Source organism: Pimephales promelas, chromosome 3 (genome assembly GCF_988280905.1).
Source record: "Pimephales promelas chromosome 3, fPimPro1.hap1.1, whole genome shotgun sequence".
NCBI classification, from domain to species: Eukaryota; Metazoa; Chordata; class Actinopteri; order Cypriniformes; family Leuciscidae; genus Pimephales; species Pimephales promelas.
Genome location: NC_142771.1, coordinates 6,673,039 through 6,688,413, shown reverse-complemented (window position 1 = coordinate 6,688,413; position 15,375 = coordinate 6,673,039). Strand labels below are relative to the sequence as shown.

At 32.7% G+C, this 15,375-nt stretch overlaps 1 long non-coding RNA gene across 3 annotated transcripts in view; it reads right to left on the bottom strand.

Annotated features, from left to right (window-relative positions):
• LOC148981938 (uncharacterized) overlaps window positions 1-15,135 on the bottom strand; it is a 52,359-nt gene extending 37,224 nt beyond the window's left edge. Inside the window, exons 1-5 of one of the 3 annotated variants that reach the window (XR_016153029.1) lie at window positions 14,600-15,135; window positions 14,402-14,504; window positions 11,921-12,057; window positions 4,392-4,561; window positions 2,371-2,571 (exon numbers count right to left, since the gene is read on the bottom strand). This is a non-coding gene — a long non-coding RNA (uncharacterized LOC148981938). Of the gene's footprint in view, window positions 1-2,370; window positions 2,572-4,380; window positions 4,562-11,920; window positions 12,058-14,401; window positions 14,505-14,599 lie in introns of all 3 variants that reach the window. The other 2 variants (XR_016153041.1, XR_016153017.1) reach the window with 2 other exon arrangements.
• Window positions 15,136-15,375: the final 240 nt, after the last annotated feature.

The following is a 15,375-nucleotide window of genomic DNA, read 5'->3' as shown; positions in this document are numbered from 1 at the left end:
GGTTTGTCCATGTTTGACCCAAAATTGGGTTAAAACAACCCAGTCTTTTTTAGGGTGTAGCTGGATCAGGTGTTTGAGGGTTGGAAGTTGGAACCACTGCTTTAGATGATAATAAATGGACAAATCCATTTAATCTCCTGTAATAAACTTGAACTTGTTTGAATAATGACACTACTGTCTTCTGTAGAGCTTATTATAGCTGAACTTTACACACTTATTGATCTGAACTGATTCAACACAAAGCTTTCTTGAGCTGAATAATAACTCTATTGTCTGTATAGAGACAATAGTCTTTTTATCATATTGAAGTTTGCATCATTAATGCAGTTATTTTACTGTTTATCACATCTGTATTGTATAAAGCGCTATGGTAATGACTTGACTGCATTATTAAAATCATGAATGATATCTCTTTAAGTTTCTCCTAGATAGCAGTGAGATTAAATAGGAAAGCACATGGTGACTTCTACTGAAAACTTCTGAAAGGCTCCTGCGAAAACCCCGGAGCAATTAAATTTGACTCTGGGATGTAAGCGAGGAGGTAAAACACGGTGTCAGGAGTGGTACCGTAAACGATATGCCCTGGCAGGACAGCAGGTCTCTAGGTTTATTCTGGACAGAGCGGTTGTGTTCTCTTACCGAGAATCTTTCTATTACCCAACATACACACACAAACACAGCAGGCTTCCAACACAATCTGACACACACATTGACTTTTCACATGCTTACTGACATCAGTCTGTCCAGAACAATTCAAGAACTCATTTTTCTCACAACAAACTGGTGACATTTTGAACAAAATCAAAACTGAAGTTCAAAACAAAGATCGTTTCGGGAGTTCGAAAGACCCTTTGAACTACCATTGGTCAGTGCCGATTACGTGACAGGTGGGCGTGGCTCCGAGCCCCCGCCTTCTTGGGCCTTCGCGGATCATTTCTTACATTAAGTCCGTCAATGTCAGATGTGAGATTGAAGAGCTGCTTCATAGCAGAAGTTAAAGTTGCACTTCGTCTCAAAAGTGACACTGTTTTTTTTAAAGGGATAGTTCACTTTGAAATAAACTTTTGATATGTTTTATCTTACCTCAAGGGCATCCAAGATGTACTGTAGGTGCCTTTTTTTCCACAGTATTTTCAATTTTGATATTATTAGCTCAAACCGTTGTTGTCTGTCAGGCATATAATGGAGGTCTATGGTCACCACCTCAAAGAGCATGCATGAAAGAAGTCATACAAATATGTTTTACAATGAAATTACTATAAAATGAAAGCTATATATCTAACCAAGCTGTGTTCCAAATTTAAAGTTGATATCTCAAAAATTTAAGTTCCCATGAGATTTTGTTTAGGCGTAGTACCAAAAGTAGCCACCGGGTGCCATTGAATTTAATTGTATGCATTCTGCCATAACAAATTTATAAATTTATGTCCAAATATCACTTCTGTCACTAAATATGGAACCTTGAGACTCAGACCTTTCTGACAATATATGTTTTGTCAAGATTAGAAAAGGTTTCGATAATAAATTAAGAAAGATGATGCCCAAAAGGGGAGGGGCCTAATAAAAAATACTGTTTCTATGGTAACGCAGCGTCCAATTTCAAAACGGTTTTCACCGGATGAATTCTGAGTTCATAAGCTTTCAAATGATACCTAATTTATGATAACTACTAAAATATGTGATATAATAATAATAATAAATATATATATCATACTTTTTAGAGGACTTCTTACCTTACTTTTTAAAATATAATTTTATCTTTTTTTTATTGACAAATGCTAATTATGTTTTATTATGAACTTTCAGCACTAAAAACCAAAGTTTCAATTATTAAAAGTGTGTGCGTCGACTTTTTGTGACAAAGGTCAGAAACTCCTGCAATGACGTCGATTTCTTAAAATTAATTCATATATTACTGTTCATTCATAAATTGTGAGAAAAAAAAAACAGTGCTTAAATATCTATTTAGGAGTCTTAGACCTTTCCAACGATATATAGTTTGTCATGACAGCCTGATCTCACGGAATTTCGTACGAATTTTACGAGGTGGCTAATTCGTAACAATTCATACGACTTCACTCGTACGAATTAGCTAAATCGCATATTTTACGAATTGGCCAATTCGTATGAATGGCCTACCCCTTACCCCGCCCCTAAACCTACCCATCACGTGGGTTTAGACAAATCGTACGAATTCGTACAAGTGAGGTCGTACGAATTAGCCATTTTTTAATCATTCGTCGAATTCGTACGAATTGGTCGTGAGATAGCGTAGGTCATGACTTGATTAGGATTTAATAGTAATATAGTGAAGTAAATTTAGTTGCAAGAGACAGTTAAGGGGTTAAATATCTTAAACTATGAACTAACCCTTTAATGTTTGACCTTTCTAGAAGTGCAATGACCTCTCAGTCAGGAAAAGCGTGTCCAGGAGAGGAGGCCCGGAGCAGGGGAGAGTGTCCGGGAGGCCCCCGGGGGTCTGGAGATGCTGGGATATGCTTATTCATGCAGGAGAAAGACTTCACAGCCAAACTACAAGCCTTTCATCTTGACCACAGCCATTCAGTGCAGCTAATCGAGTCAGACAGGGGGAAGAGAGAGAGAATGCTTTAAAACCAACTCAGAAGCAGCTTCTCAGTGGATGTTTGTGCTTAATGTTATGAAGGTGCAAGAACAAGCAAATATGTGTTTGTTTGGTTGGTTTATTTGCACCCTTTTTCAAATAGTTGTATCTCAGCCAAATATTCGTTTTATCCCAACAAACAGCATTCAGATGATATATAAAACTCAATATCAAAACAGTGACCCGTGTGGCTGGTTTTGTGGTGCAGGTCAGATGTGAGTGAGTGTCGATGCACTGAACTGGGAAGCGCTCCAGCATCTGATATGTTGTGTTTACATGTTCCCAGACAGCTGCAGTGAGCACTTCTGAGGGTCAGGACCGCAATCACAAGGTGCAACACACATTCACTAAAATAATGCAAATACAGATTATTTCATCCAAATCACTAAAGCAAATAGACGGATATTTTGACCAGCATGATTGCCAGCGAGATGTTGCAGTTCAATAACTAGACGCTTATATTTAATAACTCATGTCTTAGATACAATATTCAGATAGTATTTTCTCTGTAATCGTGTCACTGAGTAACATTGCTAACAAAGCCATTTAAAGCCATATGTTTAGAATGTCACAAACCTGTTATTTTAGATTTCATTCATTTTAGTTTTTTTTTTTTTAAATGTCTATATTGTTCTCATTTTTTTTTTTTTAATACAATTTCTTTTTATTTATTTTAGTACTTCAAGTTTCTTCAAAGAACTTTAAATAATATGATAAATGACGCCTTGGAAACTAGCTGAAATAAAATGAGTATATGTTTTTGATCATTTATTGCCAAGTTTTTAAGTTTGCGGGGGTTTTTTTTCAAGTGACAGAAATGTTTATTTCAAGCGATGAGTATTGTTTTAGTTTTAAATGTACCAAATAACCCTGTCGCAAACAAAGTGACACTAAAAGTGAAATATTCCAGAACCAAAAAAAAAAAACCACCAAAAAACCATCAGCACAGATAATAGTAAAGTTTTTTTTAGATCTAAAGAAACATATATATATATATATATAGATATTGGAGCTGTCAAACTATTAATCGCGATTAATTGCATCTAAAATAAAAGTTTGTATTTACATAATATATGTGGGTGCACTGTGTATAAATATTTTGTATATGTATATATATATATATATATATAAGCACACACACGCATGTACAGTATATTTAAGAAAAAAATTATTTATATATAAAAAATGTATATTTATATAATATACATTATATATAAATCTATATACAGTATATACATGAAAATATTTCTTCAAACACAAACTCTAATTTTGGATGGGATTAATAGTGATTAATCGTTTGACAGCCCTAATATATATATATATATATATATATATATTAGGGCTGTCAAACGATTAATATATATATATATATATAAATATATATATATATATACATACATACATACACGCATATATATATATATATATATATATACACACATACATACATACACGCATATATATATATATTAGGACTGTCAAACGATTCCACCAGTTTTCTAATCTCCAAATTTCATTCAAAGCATGCCAAATCACCAATCGAGTTTATATATATATATTGAGTTTATAAATATATAATTTATAAATATATATTTAAATTGGTGATTTGGCATGCTTTGAATTAAAAATTTGGAGATTAGAAAACTGGTGTGGATATGGAAATGAGCCACTCCTAGACAACATATAAAACAATGGAAGCACTGGCTGGTTTTGCATGTCAATCAGACCATAAATGGGTGTTTACTGGTGAGAAAAACCTGTAATATACTGGACTTTACGCTGACTGTCATGATCGCCACATCTGACGCCCGTCTACCCCATGGTCACGTGTGTTCACCGTGACGTCTCTGTGATTTCCTGCTCAGAATGTTGTCGCAAATTCCATTCGGAACTTTGGCGACGAGTGTTGAATATTTGAAGCGTTGCCACGGCGCTCTCCTGTAAACACAACCAAAACAGGAAGTGGCCTTTGTCAGATTCTACATTATAGTCATATGAGTTAATCCCTCCTGCACATCTCAAGACAACGATGATCCGGGTAATTTAGGCCACAGAGACGTTATGAATGATGTGAGGGTGATTTACAGTAACCAGGGATGTTGAGGCACAGCGCGGTGCGTTGGAGTGATGTGAGAGATTTAGAGCAGATCCAGAAAGGCAGCGCTCAGATTGGCTGACAGACGGGTGATGTCACGGCGTGCATATATGCGCTTTGTTTCCGTGGGAACAGCAGAGAGCTCTTGTTGCTGAGTAAACCTCATTAGGGGAAGTGTGTGACAGGATGCATGAGTGCATATGTGTGTGAGTCGACAGACAGCTGCGGGAAAAAAAAAAGATCATCATGAGACTTTCACCAACTAGCAGTCACTGGCGACGTTCAAAAAGAGCAAACGACCTTCCGTGCAAATTATCATTCATACTATTTCTGCAGTATAGCCTCTTCTTAGTGTGCAAATTCCTGTGTGTGTGTAAACATTTGAATGACTAACAACATTATTCAAAATGAGCGTTCAACTTGAACGAGGGTGTAGCAATGCGATTTTTAACTGCAATCTCATTTTTGGTTATCCAATATGACGAGAAAACAAAGTAATATAACAATTTCTGAATTAATCATAGCAGGTGACAACAGAAAGAAAGAAGTTTTTAAAAATATATCCATTTAAAGGGGTTTAGGCAAGTAATTGTTGATTTTAACAAACCCATAAACCTATACAAAACTCAGAGTGAGCCATTAAAGGATTAGTTCACTTTTGAAAAAACTTTTGCTGATAATTTACTCACCCCCATGTCATCCAAGATGTCCATGTCTTTCTTTCTTCAGTCGAAAAGAAATTGAGGTTTTTGATGAAAACATTCCAGGATTTTTCTCCATATAATGGACTTCAATGGGAACCGGATGGTTCAAGTATCAAAAGACAGTTAATAACTGTTTCAGATGCAGCTTCAAATGTCTTTAAACGACACCAGACGATGAATAAGGGTCTTATCATGCGAAACGATCGGTTATTTCAAAACTTATTCCAAAAATGTAACTTTTCTAAGGACAAATGCTAGCCTTGCTATATTCTGTGAGGCGCGTTTGCAACGTCACGTATTACGTAATTACGTTCAAAAGGTCACGGGCGACGTAGCCGGAAGTACAGAGTCAGTGTTTACAAGTTGAACGCATAGTGCAAACTAACTCAAACGCCGTTTACAAAAAAAAAAAGTAATTAAAAGGAAAAACAACGATGTCGGACGATTTTGATTCTGTACTTCCGGCTACGTCGCCCGTGACCTTTTGAACGTAATTACGTAATACGTGACGTTACAAACGCGCCTCAGAGAATAGAGCAAGGCTAGCATTTGTCCTTAGAAAAGTTACATTTTTGGAATAAGTTTTGAAATAACCGATCGTTTCGCATGATAAGACCCTTATTCATCTTTTCGACCTTGGACCGTCTGGTTCCCATTGAAGTCCATTATATGGAGAAAAATCCTGGAATGTTTTCATCAAAAACATTAATTTCTTTTCGACTGAGGAAAGAAAGACATGGACATCTTGGATGACATGGGGGTGAGTAAATTATCAGCAAAAGTTTTTTCAAAATTGAACTAATCCTTTAAGTAGCCTATACGTGGTCTATGAATATGTAAATGAGCACCGCCTCCACTCACTCACTCACTCAGCTCAGAGATCCACTGGTTGGCGATCACACGTTCATCTGATTGGTTACACGGTAGTTTGTGACGTCAGAAACACCAGCGATTTCAAACCGTGTGTTTGAGACACACTTTGGTTGACTGCAGTTTTACTCATAGCAATGCTGTCGACTTATGAATCTACACATGGTTTGTGTTATAAAAACACCACATAGACATATAAACAACAACAAAAACTAGGTTTAGGGACTTTAACAATGTTCACGTGCATCGTGACCAGCTAAAAAAAGTCATTAACCACCTGCATTATTAGTATCCATTGTAAACAACGCCCATGTGTTTTTGACATTCACACTTATTCACAGGAATGTAATTCTATGCAAATTCCCCTCGCCACTGATCCTATCAGACAGGAAGTCATTGTCCTCACTGACAGGAGATAGTCCAGATAACGTCAAAAATAGAGCCTAAATATCTGACTAATGTCAGATATTAAAGAATGTTAAAAGGGAAAAGGAAAAGAAAATCCAGCGCTTTCCACTCAAAAATACAATCTTTCCGACATGACTTGAATGCAACAATAGATTCAATTGGAAATATCATACTACAGTAGTCTTAGTATTTCCGCCATATAAATATATAACAACTGTACTCCCGTGTGGGTGTTTGTACATTGTCAATGTTTTTGTAAACGCTTCCCAAGAATAAAAATACACAGCACACCTAGAGCCAAACCGATATATCGGCAGACTGATATTATCGGCCGATATTCGGCATTTTCCAAACTATCGGTATCGGCAGTTATAATGGCTGATAAATGAATATTTCCAAAATAAAATAAAAACGGACGAAACACGCTTGAACTCATGAGTGTTGTGTAGTTTGTCCACCAGAGGGCACTCTACACCGTCCCTGTTGGCTTGTGACAATAAAAGACAGTTTCTTTTTAAAATGCATTATCATATTATTTTGGTTAAAACTCATAAATAACTACAAATAACTAATGTTAGGGAAATCTGTTGTGCCTTTCTGAAAAAAATTTAAAAAAAAAAATATCGGCCGATATATCGGATTTTAAAATCAAAAAATATTTGTATCGGTATCGGCCTTCAAAATCCTTTATCGATCAAATTGTGTGTTACGTAGTACGTTTTTAATGAGTCTACAGCCTATAATAGCTAATTACCAGTATAAAACATCATAATTTCTCTAACTTAATCTGCTGCTTACTGTATATTCGCATATCTCAATGCATTCTGGGCCTGCTGTTTGAAACAACCTTGTTGTTGTCTATGTTTTGAAAAGGACTTATAAAAAAGTTCATTGGGTGTGTTTTTTTTATATTAAACGATTAAAAGTGACTCATGTAAGAACAATTCACACAGTACGTCAGTGCGAAGGGGGGCTCGAGTAGATTCAGAGCTGCTCTTGCTCAGGTTGTGGATTCTTTGCACTATTTTTGGAGATGGAAAAAGTCAAGGACATCTGTGTATCTGCTCAATCCTCTCCAAACAGCGCCTAGTTTCATTAGTGTTGAGTTCTGTGATGTCAAGATGGTGGACGATTCCCGGATGCTGATTGGCCAGTAAAGAGTTCCTTAGTTTACATGTCGCAGTCAGATTGTCTAAATCACTTTGAATGATAAAATAATGTTTCCGTGTTTCCGTAAACAATTAATAATGTTTAATTTTTTACAAATTAAAATTGAGTAATAATTTATCAAATTATTCCTTAAAGGTTAACCATTTAAAATGAGTAAAGCTTACACGAATCACTGAAGGAGAAAACCGTAATTTTAAAACAAACCTAAAGCAAACACAGATGACTTAAATTTATGTTTTTGGGTTGTTGTTGTAAGTTTTACTCATTTTAAATGGTTAACTTTTAAGGAATTAATTTGATTAATTATTACTCACTACTAATTTGTTGACTTAAATTTATGTTTTTGGGTTGTTGTTGTAAGTTTTACTCATTTTAAATGGTTAACTTTTAAGGAATTAATTTGATTAATTATTACTCACTCCTAATTTGTTGACTTAAATTTATGTTTTTGGGTTGTTGTTTTAAGTTTTACTCATTTTAAATGGTTAACTTTTAAGGAATTAATTTGATTAATTATTACTCACTTCTAATTTGTTGACTTAAATTTATGTTTTTGGGTTGTTGTTGTAAGTTTTACTCATTTTAAATGGTTAACTTTTAAGGAATTAATTTGATTAATTATTACTCACTTCTAATTTGTTGACTTAAATTTATGTTTTTGGGTTGTTGTTGTAAGTTTTACTCATTTTAAATGGTTAACTTTTAAGGAATTAATTTGATTTATAATTACTCACTTCTAATTTGTTGACTTAAATTTATGTTTTTGGGTTGTTGTTGTAAGTTTTACTCATTTTAAATGGTTAACTTTTAAGGAATTAATTTGATTAATAATTACTCACTTCTAATTTGTTGACTTAAATTTATGTTTTTGGGTTGTTGTTGTTGTAAGTTTTACTCATTTTAAATGGTTAACTTTTAAGGAATTAATTTGATTAATTATTACTCACTTCTAATTTGTTGACTTAAATTTATGTTTTTGGGTTGTTGTTGTTGTAAGTTTTACTCATTTTAAATGGTTAACTTTTAAGGAATTAATTTGATTAATAATTACTCACTTCTAATTTGTTGACTTAAATTTATGTTTTTGGGTTGTTGTAAGTTTTACTCATTTTAAATGATTAACTTTTAAGGAATTAATTTGATTAATAATTACTCACTTCTAATTTGTTGACTTAAATTTATGTTTTTGGGTTGTTGTTGTAAGTTTTACTCATTTTAAATGGTTAACTTTTAAGGAATTAATTTGATTAATAATTACTCACTTCTAATTTGTTGACTTAAATTTATGTTTTTGGGTTGTTGTTGTAAGTTTTACTCATTTTAAATGATTAACTTTTAAGGAATTAATTTGATTAATAATTACTCACTTCTAATTTGTTGACTTAAATTTATGTTTTTGGGTTGTTGTTGTAAGTTTTACTCATTTTAAATGGTTAACTTTTAAGGAATTAATTTGATTAATAATTACTCACTTCTAATTTGTTGACTTAAATTTATGTTTTTGGGTTGTTGTTGTAAGTTTTACTCATTTTAAATGGTTAACTTTTAAGGAATTAATTTGATTAATAATTACTCACTTCTAATTTGTTGACTTAAATTTATGTTTTTGGGTTGTTGTTGTAAGTTTTACTCATTTTAAATGGTTAACTTTTAAGGAATTAATTTGATTAATAATTACTCACTTCTAATTTGTTGACTTAAATTTATGTTTTTGGGTTGTTGTTGTAAGTTTTACTCATTTTAAATGGTTAACTTTTAAGGAATTAATTTGATTAATAATTACTCACTTCTAATTTGTTGACTTAAATTTATGTTTTTGGGTTGTTGTTGTAAGTTTTACTCATTTTAAATGGTTAACTTTTAAGGAATTAATTTGATTAATTATTACTCACTTCTAATTTGTTGACTTAAATGTATGTTTTTGGGTTGTTGTAAGTTTTACTCATTTTAAATGGTTAACTTTTAAGGAATTAATTTGATTAATAATTACTCACTTCTAATTTGTTGACTTAAATGTATGTTTTTGGGTTGTTGTTGTAAGTTTTACTCATTTTAAATGGTTAACTTTTAAGGAATTAATTTGATTAGTAATTACTCACTTCTAATTTGTTGACTTAAATGTATGTTTTTGGGTTGTTGTTGTAAGTTTTACTCATTTTAAATGGTTAACTTTTAAGGAATTAATTTGATTAATAATTACTCACTTCTAATTTGTTGACTTAAATTTATGTTTTTGGGTTGTTGTTGTAAGTTTTACTCATTTTAAATGGTTAACTTTTAAGGAATTAATTTGATTAATTATTACTCACTTCTAATTTGTTACATTTAATTAATAATATTGCTTGTAATCCGTTGCCACAAATCTTTTGATTAGATAAAGCATATTCATTTTTACAGTGAATAAAAGCAATCTTTTTTCTGACTAGCCATAAGGAAAAGATGATTTATCTGGTTATCTTTCACTTCATTTATCTCATAATGCGATTTGCAAAGAGGGAATTTGACAGGTAAAACCAGCCCTCTGAAGCTGATAGTTGTAGTAATATCTCTGGTAGAGAGGGAAATACCGTCTGTGGTCTGGATCATTGGTGTACATTAGTAGTGATACTGGTAGTGCACTACTTAACCTCACAGCCAATAGTAGTGTGTCTCATGCATTTGTACAGAACGGCATCTGGACAACAAGGTATCATCAGACAGATTGATAGAAGTCAATGCAATCAAGATTTATTAATAAATTCCTCTTGTTTTTGAAGATTTCTCCAATCTTATTTATTTCCCGTTCATGAATTCTTGGTTGTGGACTTTGAAAAGTGAGCACTGAGAGAAAACACTCATGCTGTGTTCATGCAATTATACACCTGGCGCAACGCAACGCAACGCAAGTGGTTTTTGCTAGTTTCAGCCTGACGCAATTATCATTTTATTAGTCAATTATCAATCATCATGTAAATGGTGAATCCACCATGGTGGGAGCACAACTGGCATTTAAAGGGAATGGGAGTTGAGACTCTGATTGGTTTAGGCCATCCTTAAAAATATTTTGGTTTGCAGTAACAGCAATTTTTTTTAAAAAAAAAGGGTCGGTAGGTAGGTCTATATTTTTTTTTTCCAAGATTCAGTGTAAAAAAAAAAGGTACAATTTTGGAGATGGTGATCGTGAATTTAAAAAAAAAGCATATTGTGACGTCACTGACTGGGTCTTCAAACTGTGCATCCACCGCTAGGTGTTAATGCAAAATACGACCAGTTACATTTTAGGCTAGTCACAAAATGTATAAAATATCTATTTTTTATGCATATATACATGAGATAAGCAAAAACAAGTACAAACACATGGTCAAACAAAGAATACAATTAAACAAAGATACAAATTAGCCTATATACACAGTGCTTTAATTTCAGGGTACCAAGCGGGAACACTGAAACGAGCGAACGTACAAGCCATATAGTGACACGCTTAACGTTAAACCAATGGTAAACATAATCTGATGACTATGACGCCACGGGTTTTTATTTAAGAAAGAACGTAGCCTACGTTTGTAGGCTATGTAGACACAAGCAACTTTCAAAATACTAACTAAAATATAATTAATATTATTTTATTGAATTTGAATTAGTCGTTTGAAGAGTAAAAAAAAAAAAAAAAAAAAAAAAAAAAAAAAATCGGTCGGTCTGAACGCAAGTTACAACCGGCAAGTCGGTCGGACTAAAAGGAAAAAAAATAAATAAATTGGGTCGGCCCTAAATTGACAGGGTCGGTCGGGTTACGGCAAACAAGAATATTTTTAAGGGTGGCCTTATTGCACGTTACGCCCAGAACGCACTCATTACTCATGAAGAGAATAGAGAGAACCCTTTTAGACCATGAGCCGGACGCACAGACCATTTTTATCGTCGTTAAACTAACAAAAGTGGATTCGGACGCGACCTGCGCTTTAGACCGTTAAAAAAAGCGCCCTTAGAATTCACATTGCATACACTCACATATAATATTTGTAAGAAAAAACTAGTCATCAGTATACAGCTACAGAGTTCAGAGCAGTGTACCTTCGAGTCCAGCTGAGCGGTCAGTGTTTAATGTAGCAGCGTGATCCGGTGACCCGAAGGAAACCCTCTGTGCCGCTGACCTTTATAAGATGTCCTTTCAGTGCTTTATCAAACACAGAAAGTGTCAAAACATCCAGCTGCAGGAACACAAGAGCCACAAAACCACAAGAACAACGTCATGATTTATTTACAGAGCAAACAGTCGTTAACGACGGATGCCATAAATTATTACATGATTAAATACGTTTCTGAAATGCACTTTCTGTAAAGCTGCTTTGAAACAACATGTATTGTGAAAAGCGCTATACAAATAAATTTTAATTTAATTTAATTTAATTGAAACGGTAACTTTCACATTGGCGTCATAAAGTGGTGGCTTCCTGTCCTGAATTTCAGCACTTCATGCATCTTGTTTTTTTGTGCTGAGCATTAATATATAGTCATTGGATTTTCATCCATGTACTTTTTGCACAGAACTCTAAACTAAACTAAATAGAGTTGCAATAGTAGAGATGCTGATGCATTTATGAGACAGTTTTATACAACAACGAACTTATAGGCCACATGCACTCTGGTGCTAAACTTTGTTGTTAATTTACTATTTAGTGCTTAATCCTGTACCGTTCACACACAGTTCAGTCATTTACAAGAAATGATAATTCAGTTGAAATTTGGCACTTCCAAAAAATTCAGGTAGTGAGAACCACATTTACATAAATTCTACACAGTTTGTGATGAACCGATCTCAAACGTGGATTTAAACGTGCATCAGAGAACACAACTAACGAACAAAGAATTTATAATTTATAAGAGAACTTAGAGAAATTATAAAATAAATTATTGAGAACACAATTCATGAAATAACTTTTAGAACTTATAACAGAACTTATAGAGAACATAACTAATAACGTAACTAGTAGAGAACTTATAACTTATAAAATAACTTGTATTACAGAACTTACAGAGACCTTAAAACGTATAAAATAATTTAGAAAACTTTTAACTTATAACAGAACTTGCAGAGACCTTAAACTTACAAAAGAACTGAGAAAACTTATAACTTATAAAATAACTTGGAGAACTTATAAATTATAACAGAACTTGCAGAGACCTTAACATTACAAAATAACTTAGAAAACTTTTAACTTATAACAGAACTTGCAGAGACCTTAAAATTTATAAAATAATTTAGAAAACTTATAACAGAACTTGCAGAGACCTTAAAACTTATAAAATAATTTAGAAAACTTATAACAGAACTTGCAGAGACCTTAAAACTTATACAATAATTTAGAAAACTTATAACTTATAACAGAACTTGCAGAGACCTTAAAACTTATACAATAATTTAGAAAACTTATAACAGAACTTGCAGAGACCTTAAAACTTATAAAATAATTTAGAAAACTTATAACTTATAACAGAACTTGCAGAGACCTTAAAACTTATAAAAATAATTTAGAAAACTTATAACAGAACTTGCAGAGATCTTAAAACTTATAAAATAACTTATAGAGAACATAACTAATAACAAATAGTAGAGAACTTATAACTTATAAAAGAACTTAGAAAATGTATTACTAACTTATAACAGAACTTACAACGAGCTTAAAACTTAAAATAATTTAGAAAACTTATAACTTATAAAATAACTTATAGAGAACATAATAACAACTAGTAGAGAACTTGTAACTTAAAAAACGTATAACTTATAAAATAACGTATAAAATAACTTATAGAGAACATAATAACTAGTAGAGAACTTGTAACTTAAAAAAACTTATAACAGAGAACATAACTTATAAAATAACTTATTGAGAACATAACTAATAAAATAACTAATAAACAACAGAACTTATAAAATAACTTGAGAACTTACAACTTATAAAAGAAACTATATAGAAATTAACTTATAACAACATACAGAGAACTAAAAACTTATAAAAGAACTTAGAGAACTTATAAAAAAGTAGAGACATTTAAACTAAAACAACTTTGAGAACACGTAAAATAACAATAATAATTATAGATTATAGAATTATAGTAATTATATAGTAATATAGAACTTGAACTTAAAATAACTTTATAGAGAACCTAAAATATTTATAAAAGAACTTCATATGTTCCTTTATATCATTTATTATATAACTTTGACTCATAGAGAACATAAAATAACTTATGGAGAACTTAAACATTTATAAAAGAATGTGAAGAGAACTTAAAACCACATTTATCATGAAAATAATGTTTCCTTGCTTTCGGTCTCTTTGATTATTCCAGAGGTCTCACTAAATATCGTCCACGGCACACTTGGAGCAGATGAGGAAAACTCAAACTCAAAGAGAGCATGTCGTTCATGACACACAGATGTTCTAATCCAGAGATTAGATGAGTCTGGTTCATCCGCGAGGTTTGCGGCTTCCCTGAGCTTGATAAGCATGCAAGCAGCTTTTTATAGCTCGAAAAGGAAATTAAACATACCAGCAGTGTTTGTTTTAGGGCACGTCATTTTTAAACCCATTTCTGAGAAATTTCTGCCCAGAGGTTAACAGGGATGCATTTATCCACCGCAATACAGGGATATCTGTCAGATAGCAAAAACAAAAGAAAAAAATATGAATATAAGTACAAAAGTATATTTGCACAACACTAGATTCAGCAATGCTCTCACTATCTCACTGCTTTTAATTCTCTCGAGATCCAACAAATGGAGGTGCTTCATTGGGAACCACACAAGCCCAGCTCAAATCTCCTGCACATAGGTGTTGGGCAGCTGCGTCAAGGTGACAATCTGTCCATCATGCTGAAACTACAGCATAATCTACAGCCAGAGCCTCCTGGAAAACAGAAACTGTTGACAACAGCTCCACTGAGAGCCAAGCACAGTCAAAACACATCACAGTGAAGAAGGAATTAGACTGCTCATGTCTAAGACCAGAATACACACATCAGACATCTGCTCGACAGAGAGATAGAGAGAGAGAAAATGTAACAAAACGCAAAATGTGGTGTGCTCTCTAAAATGGTTTAAATATGTAATATTTAGGTACTATTACACACACTTACAGCCCCACAGAGTACAGCCCCAGTGACAGCTTTTGTACTTATTTTGAAAAGAAGCAAAAAGCCAAACAAAAATAGCTGAAAATAAATTAAAATGTACAGAAAATAATTAAACAAGGGGAAGCCAAGATGAAAATATAATAATAAAAAATATGTAGAGACAAAAATAGAACAAAAGAAAAACTATAAATAAAGAGAAATAAAAAAAGCAAAAAACAAGGTACTAAAGCTAAAGAAAAGAGGCAAAAATGAGACAACACAGAGGAATACAAGATCAAAAGAAAATAAATAAATATATTTAAATATAAATATATATATATATATATATATATATATAATAAATTGATTTAAAAGAAAGTGATAAATAAATGCAGCAAAAAACGCAGAGAGAG